Consider the following 9,239-nt stretch of genomic DNA (forward strand, 5'->3'; position numbering starts at 1 on the left):
TATGGAGGATATGGGATTTATATACAGGCATGTGAGGCATATAAGTAACATATTGGTAATCTGGTGGTATGTGAAATTATAATGAGTTATATTAGTTATGTGGTGGGATGTGAGTCTATAGGTAGGTATGGTCATACCTCCCAAGTGTCCTGACACCCGGCATGTTGGGAGGTATGACCCAGTACACCACGCTCACTCACTGGTGTGTGCAACAATTCAGGGATGTTAAGTAGCGTAAAAACTAAAAATAATTTGTCAGTTCTGTTGATGTTTGTGCAAAAAACAACAACAAATGAATTAATCCATTAATTAATGCATGTTTATTTGTATACCATGTAATATGTCATTTAGTTTCTTTAATTTATAATTGTATGTATACCTTTTAGCCTACCGTGGTTTTTTTAACAGTTGCATTTTATTACTGGATACCATTTTATTAAATGTCTGTTCATACGGCAGCAAAATAATAGTTAAAAGAAACACAAGGCTGAGCTAGGAACTTTAAATAAAGATGTTTTAGGATATTAAGAAAATCAGGCACAGACTACTGACAGCAATGTGGCTACTGCTAAATAGAAGCAAGACAGGACAGTTTGGGGGTATTAAATAGATTGGAAGTCATCCATTATAATTTTTACTTACTAGACAACTTTTTACTTGGTTTAGATTTGTCTTATTTCTTAATTAATTTCCACTAATCATATTTAAACACTGTTTGTCACCTAAGTTATAGATTGTTTTAGAGTACATTATTATTTTACTATGTTAACACTTAGTGGCTAGCACTTCTGCCTCATAGCATTGGGGTCATGAGTTTGATTCCCAACCATGGCTTTATCTGTGTGGAGTTTATATGTTCTCCCTTTGTTTGCGTGGGTTTCCTCCCACACTCCAAAAACATACTGGTAGGTTAATTGGCTGTTATCAAAATTGACCCAAGTCTGTCTGTGTATATGGTTAGGGAATTTAGACTGTAAGCTCCAATGGGGCAGGGACTGATGTGAGCGAGTTCTCTGTACAGCGCTAAATTAGTGGCGCTATATATCATCATCATCATCATCATTTATTTATATAGCACCACTGATTCCGCAGTGCTGTACAGAGAACTCACTCACATCAGTCCCTGCCCCATTGGAGCTTACAGTCTAAATTCCCTAACATACACACACAGACAGACAGACTGAGAGAGAGAGACTAGGGTCAATTTTTTTTTTTTTTTTTTTTTATTAGCAGCCAATTAACCTACCAGTATGTTTTTGGAGTGTGGGAGGAAACCGGAGCACCCGGAGGAAACCCACGCAAACACAGGGAGAACATACAAACTCCACACAGATAAGGCCATGGTCGGGAATTGAACTTATGACCCCAGTGCTGTGAGGCAGATGTGCTAACCACTAGGCCACTGTGCTGCCTATATATAAATGATGATCTAATGTATATTGTGCCTTTATGATTGCTTCAAATATAATATAGCAGTCATCTAATAATGTATATTATACTTTTTAGATTTTCAATTCTAATTATAGTTTAAATCAAAGAAATACTGTATGTGTTTAGTTTTATTAACAAGTTTCAAGGACATGCAAGAACTGCATCTATGATTTGCAACAGTTATGTCTAGTTTCATAGGACACAGATATATTTTTTGTAATATTTGCTGATGTTGGATTTTGTGATTCATGCATTGTCAGTGCTAAAATGTCTACGTGGGTGAAACATTATATGTAGATGATGAATTGTCTTGACAAAATCATAGCACATACTACAGCCTACCTGTGTGTGTGTTTCTGTTCTCCCGGCCGTGAATGAAGTAAAGTCATACTTGCCAACTCTCCAGGAATATCCGGGAGACTCCCGAAATCCGGGTAGAGCTCCCAGACTCCTGGGAGAGCAGGCAAATCTCCTGCATCCCGCAATTTGCTATCCAAATTAACGAGATTTGCTGTGAATCGTGTAATTTTGATGTTTCCATCACGAGCTGGGCCAAAATTACGCGATTTACCTCATCTTAACCCCTCTCGCCCTCCAGTCACATCCCCCTGTCGGGGATCTTCCGGACTTCACTATTTGAAAGTAGGCAAGTATGAGTAAAGTTTCCTCTGTTTGTGTAAAAACTCAGTTTGATTCAACTGGTAATATACTTTGGATTTGACAGGAGGCCCAATGGAAGTTTAAATAAAGAATGTTTTTGGTGTTTATTAATTATCTTACAGGGGACAAATTATTTTAAGAATAAATTAGTGGGCCAAATTTAATTAATGATAATATGTAAAGGTTTGTTTTTAATTTTATTTTATGATAGTGGCTTACTATTTCATCACCAGTGGGGCAATAATTATATTTGTATGATGTGGCAACACTTAATATTTCCAGATGGGGTCACCATTTAAAGTACATACTTGCGGCACTACAACACGCTGCATTTTATAGCCGTGATTAGCAAATACATCAGCCATTGGTCTATGCAGGCTAATGAGGGCTATTAAAGGGACCCAAATGCCCAAATACTCTGAGGGTGGTTGAAAATGGTGTTGGGCTTTTTAGAGCAACATCTGATTTGAGAGTCCACACCGAGAGGGAGAGGGGAACATCCACAGCACCAGGCTCCTGTTAGGCTGCGCAGGCCACGTGGGTTTTTAATTTTTTTATTATTTTGGTGTTTTTTTTGTTGTGTTACAATCATCTACATGTATTTATGTTTAATTGTAGGTGATTCTGAATATGGGTGTCATTCCTGGTTTATGACACCGCTGTCATAGAGGGGTGATAGAACTTACCTTTGGCATTTAGAAGTCCACATTCATGTGCCTTGATACATCTGGCGGTGTGTCTCTCTATGTCACAGGGAAGGTGACTCATATGGTGTTGTGGTGCGGTGTGCTGCATAATTTGGCCCTAAACCAAAGTATACCCCTAACTCAAGCAATATACAGTAACGAAACAGGTGAGTTCATTCCAGCAGCTGATGTTCATAATACAGAGAGGTGGAGGCACGTCATAGAAAGGATCATTCAGACTTATTTTTAAGGTGAGAATGGTTTTTAAGTAAGTGTAATTGTTGTGTAATTATCAGTAACCTTGTTTTTTTTATATAACCTATTCTTCTAGAACCAACATCATTATTAACATAAGCACAGGACTAATTGTGATAAACCAATAACCTCATTTAAGTGACTATGCATGTTCTTTTTTTAAATATCCATGTATGCATTATTGGAAGATTAAAAATAATATCATCACTTTGTACAGATTGCTCTTGTAAACATCTTAAGGACAATAAATGTGTTCGAACCACTGTGCATAATGAAATTATTTATTTTCTAACTAAATATAAAACAAAATAAAGAACACAATGTACATGTCTGTCTGTTTTGCATACAGGAAAAAAGGCATTTTTCCATAAATGTGTCAGAAAATAACGATAAATTGTTTATTTTTGGACATCGGGCTCAGGAGACTGGTGGATGCCCGTCTGCCACCCCGATCCTTCCACTGCTACACACTGGAGTTGTGGACACTGAGGTGGTAGGGGTAGTGCTCTTACTGCTACTTGAAGTTAGGGGCATCGGTAGCTGTGCCATTATTTGGCTTCAAATAGAATTTCAATTTGAGGATAACTCATAGACTGCCTCAGTAAGGTTGTTGATGCCACTGTTCATTTGCTCCAATAAATTGTAAATTTTATCAATTGTGGTACATAATCTCATTTGATGGTCCCGTATGTTCCTCAAATAACATAATCCTCTTCTAAGCTGCCTTTGGATCCCCCACAAAGAGTACTGGTGGAAGGCAACCAATTTAGCCTGCACCTCACTGAACTGGTGTATAGATTGTGCCAAATTAGGGACAGATGCCTGTTGTCCTTTGCTTGGGCTCATACACGGGCACTAAATTGCGTATGAGTACACAATTTTCCTGAAGGCTAAATCGCACATTGCACCCCGACTTAGTTTTGCCCACAGAAGGGCCTGCCTCTTCCTCCTGCTCCTCCTCACCTCCTAGCTCCTCTGTCTCCTCCTCCCCACTGTCCCTAGCCTCCTCACCTCTCCTTCCTCTCACCATCCTGACAGACAAGCACGAAGGGGAAAGACAAACAAAGAAAACAAGTAGACTGATAAAACACAGGAGAAATACAAAACAACAAATACACTCCCAAACCAAGGACAGGGAAAATACAGTAGACACCAAAAAACAACACTCACCCCAAAATAATATTAATAAAAACACAGACAAACAAGGGAAACTAAGTCAATGAAGCAAAAAAAAAAAACCCACAAAACTCACTTTCCACACTTCTTAAAACAAAATAAACTCACCTACACTGTCACCTGCTCTCTCTGTGCTCCTGAAACCCTATCAACTCAAATAAGGAAGTACCTTGCTTTTTATAATGTTAGGTCAAAATCGCATGAGTTGTGCATGTAAAACTTGCAACCAATCAGATATGAGTATTGGTTTTAAAATGGCAATTTCCAGCTAAATCGCGAGAGATTAACAGATTTGGTATTTCTAAAAATTGCTACTTCATTGGTTTTCATTTTTATTGCAGGAAATTCTGCACTAGCAGTCACCTGGCTTTAGGTAATGGGTGTTCCAGTGTGCTGTGGGATAAGGTCACCTCTAATAAAGAGATTGGTTTTCAAAGAGCATCTAAAGATTTGAAGGCTGTGGGAAAGTCTGATTGAGAGTGGTAGGGATTTCCATAAGTGGGGAGCAGCACAGGAGAAGTCTTGTAGGCAGGAGTGAGAGGTGGTTACCAGACACGAGACAAGGCGCAGGTCAGAGGTAAAAATGACCTGAAACGGAAATGCTTTTACCTGAAAAGACAAGCAGGTGGAACAAGAAAACTAAGCTGCAGAAGAGTAAGTTTTAGCAGCAATATTGATGAACTATTATTGCTGTACATGTTGCTGGGCACTTCTACTATTGTGTTAGTGTCAAAAACCACCCAACTTGTTAAATTATCAGAACAGATCTTGATGAGATCTTCACCATTAGTATCCCCGGAACTAAAAATGTTCATATATATGGTTGTCCCCAGGATTTAATCTCAAGCAGTAATTTAACAGGTATAAGTTGGCACAACAGGATACAAGCTAGAAAAAATAGACTGGATAATGCACCAATATGATACTGATGTATCAGGTATGGATGATGGAATAGGAAGGACGCATTCTGAAGTTCAGCCAGTTCTACTCTTGGCAGTAGAGAGTAGTGAGTAGTATAGCGAGCCACAAAGTAATGTACAAGTTGCAATTTCAGTTTTTGGCCAGTACAGCTGTGGCAGTGTGGAGCAGCACACGTACTGATATCCGACAAAGCAGGAGCGTAAGTAAAGTGTTCAGACACAGTAGGAGTGATGTTTTTGGCAAAATAACAGGTCAACTGAATGACTACCATGGAGATAAATAAGCAGCAGATGATACACAAGGTGTGCAGAGCAATGTGTTGTAGAATCCAAAGACAGAACAGATGGCAAAGCAGTGATAAACATGCAATAGGAAAAATTCAGGTTATGATTTGATCCATGCAGAAAACAGGATATTTGGGGTCACAAGCAAGAGTCATATACCAGAAAGTAGACCGAATTCAAAACAGCAGAGAACAGGAGCACGGAGTTGCTAGCGTGTCAAGGCTATAACAAGCAAGGTGTGATTAAATCAGGTTACTATTTAAGGTAGCTGGCACCCTAGATGACACATAAAGCATGTGACTGTAATCACTGCAATAAAACAGCAGTCTTGTCTCCACATCAGCAACTGAAAAACACTGCTTAGAAACCCAGTTACCTGATGCTGGCACACTATGGGAAGTCATTATTACTGTGCTGGAACGTTACTGGGCACTATTAATACTGGTGGCATATTAATGGTCACATGTACTGATGGCTTGTTACTAGGTTATTCTACTACTAGAGGAATATTACTGGGCACCAGGGCCGGACTGGGACTAAAAATCAGCCCTGGCATTTAAAGCACACAGGCCCACGTGGGCTCCATGCACCATATTGTTGCACACTGATGCTGGCGCAGTACAACATGATGTAGTATGAGTGTGTGTGGGGGGGGGGAGGGGGTATTTATTTCTCCTAATGACCCTCAACATTACATTATTAGCACCCCAATTACATCAATAAACACCATGACAATACATTATTAGTACCCAAATTACAGCAATAAATAACCCCCCACACACACTCATACTACATCAATCACCCCCACATTATAGCAACCGGCATCACCCCCCACATTACAGCATCACTCCCCACATTACAGCGTCCAGCATCACCCCCCACATTACAGCGTCCAGCATCACTCCCCACATTACAGCGTCCAGCATCACCCCCCACATTACAGCAACCAGCATCACCCCCCACATTACAGCGTCCAGCATCACCCCACACATTACAGAGTCCAGCATCACCCCCCACATTACAGAGTCCAGCATCACCCCCCACATTACAGCGTCCAGCATCACCCCCCACATTACAGCGTCCAGCATCACCCCCCACATTACAGCAACCGGCATCACCCCCCACATTACAGCGTCCAGCGTCACCCCCCACATTACAGCAACCGGCATCACCTCCCACATTACAGCAACCGGCATCACCTCCCACATTACAGCAACCGGCATCACCCCCACATTATAGCAATACCCTCTCCTACTTATTAGCAATACTAAGCACCAAACACACTACAACATTGCCACCAGCACGCCACCCCATACTACAGCAATACCACCAATTATACAGACGCCACTGTAGGAAACAATGTTTTGCTTTTTTCAAATCTCCCACAAAATAGCAACTACGAACAGAGTACTTACACACACATATAGGTAACAGGTACCCTTTTCCCTCAATGAGATAGTAATGGCAGAATTTTCATGAATCATTCCACATGAAATAAAACTAACATATATCTAAAAAAAACATAACTATTGAATGATCAGTTGAACCCACACGGCCGCATTAAAAGTATTTCCATCTACAGCAAAATGTCAGAGAAAAATATTTTTGTTTTACTACAGTAATTGGATATGCGTCTTTTCTATTCATTTTAAATAACACAGTATATAAATTAAGGGGGATAGAGGAGGTGGGTGAGAAATAATTGGATGTGACCCATCATGATCCATCAGTTTGATTAGATAGGAAACATTTAGATTATTTACCTGGAGACGTCTACCCCATTGACTCACAGGCAGGGCTGACAAGAGGAATTTTGGGCCCTGATACAGCAACTTCTTTGGGCTCCCATCATATTCAACAATGAAAAACTTGCCTTTGGCAGAAGTTCATATGATGCCACACCGTAGTGGGCCCAGTTCATATTATGCCACATCGTAGTGCCCCAAAGTCATATTATGCCACATAGTATTACCCTCAATTCATATTCGGTCATGCAGAAGTGCCCACAAATCATATTATGGCATAGTAGTGCCCCCAAAACATATACCATACAGTAGTGCCCACAAATCATATTATGTCACAACAGTGCCTCCAAATCATATTATGCCACAATAGTGACCCCAAATAACATTATGCCATAGTAGTGCCCCCAAATCATTAGTAGAGCTCAGACAAAAACTCATTCACAAATAAAAATTGGTACAGCATATCAGATTCTGAGTGTGAGTCCCAAGAGCAGCTTAATACATCATTTACAATGCAAACAAAAATAGATAAATTGACATAATTACAGATAAAATTTATGACAAGCAATGTTTTTTCCTCTTAATTAAAAATCTCTGTACAGATAAATATGCAAAAAACATTACAGCGCAATAATGAGCAATACATAGTGTTAAACATTATTGGATACGCTGTAGTGTTCCCAGTTCAAAAAAGGATGGTTAAAAACATATTCCACACGAGAAAATATATGAACTTACCTGATTATGGCATCCTGTGTTCTGTTCTCCTAGTGGGCGCGCTGGGCGAGGAGGGATCAGCAGCTGTCAGCTCACACAGGCAGTCGGGAGCAGGAATAGAGGGCAGTGGTCGAAGCAGAAATTTAGGAGTGGGGGTATAGAAAATATAAGTGAATGGAGTATGAAGGCTTGATTTTTTATTTTTTTTAACACTTGTCCCCTCTGTGCATTTCCATTCTTCATTACTACTTGTGTTTTACGATGGATGCATCCCTGACATTCCCATTCTTAAGATGTCTCTCCCTTTACACTTTCTTTTTCCTATGCCCCTGCACCATCTTCTCCTTAACCCCCTGCACCACCTTCTCCGCTGTCTCTCACACATCTTCCTGTACCACCTACTCCCCTGGCTCTCTCACAAGTCTTCCTGCACCCTCTACCCCCCGGCTCTCTCACTCCTCTTCCTGCACTCCCTACCACACTGGCTCTCTCACCCCCTCTCCCAGAACCCCCTTCCCCTTTGGCTCTCTCACCCCCTCTCCCAGCACCCCCTTCCCCTTTGGCTCTCTCACCCCCTCTCCCAGCACCCCCTTCCCCTTTGGCTCTCTCACCCCCTCTCCCAGAACCCCCTTCCCCTTTGGCTCTCTCACCCCCTCTCCCAGCACCCCCTGGCTCTCTCACCCCCTCTCCCAGAACCCCCTTCCCCTTTGGCTCTCTCACCCCCTCTCCCAGCACCCCCTGGCTCTCTCATCCCCTCTCCCAGCACCCCCTGGCTCTCTCACCCCCTCTCCCAGCACCCCTTCCCCTTTGGCTCTCTCACCCCCTTTCCCAGCACCCCCTTCGGCTCTCTCACCCCCTCTCCCAGCACCCCCTGGCTCTCACCCCCTCTCCCAGCACCCACTCTCCCAGCACCCCCTGGCTCTCTCACCCCTTCTCCTAGCACCCCCTGGCTCTCTCACCCCTCTCACAGCACCTCTTCCCCTTTGGCTCTCTCACCCCCTTCGGCTCTCTCACCCCCTTTCCCAGCACCCCCTTTGGCTCTCTCACCCCCTCTCCCAGCACCCCCTGGCTCTCACCCCCTCTCCCAGCACCCCCTTCAGCTCTCTCACCCCCTCTCCCAGCACCCCCTTCAGCTCTCGCACCCCCTCTCCCAGCACCCCCTTCAGCTCTCTCATCCCCTCTCCCAGCACCCCCTTCAGCTCTCTCTCCCCCTTTCCCAGAACCCCCTTTAGCTCTCTCTCCCCCTTTCCCAGCACCCCCTTCGGCTTTCACCTCCTTTCCCAGCACCCCCTTCGGCTCTCTCACCCCCTCTCCCAGCATGCCCTGGCTCTCACCCCCTCTCCCAGCACCCCCTTCGGCTCTCT

This window comes from Mixophyes fleayi, chromosome 2, assembly GCF_038048845.1.
Source record: "Mixophyes fleayi isolate aMixFle1 chromosome 2, aMixFle1.hap1, whole genome shotgun sequence".
NCBI lineage: Eukaryota > Metazoa > Chordata > Amphibia > Anura > Limnodynastidae > Mixophyes > Mixophyes fleayi.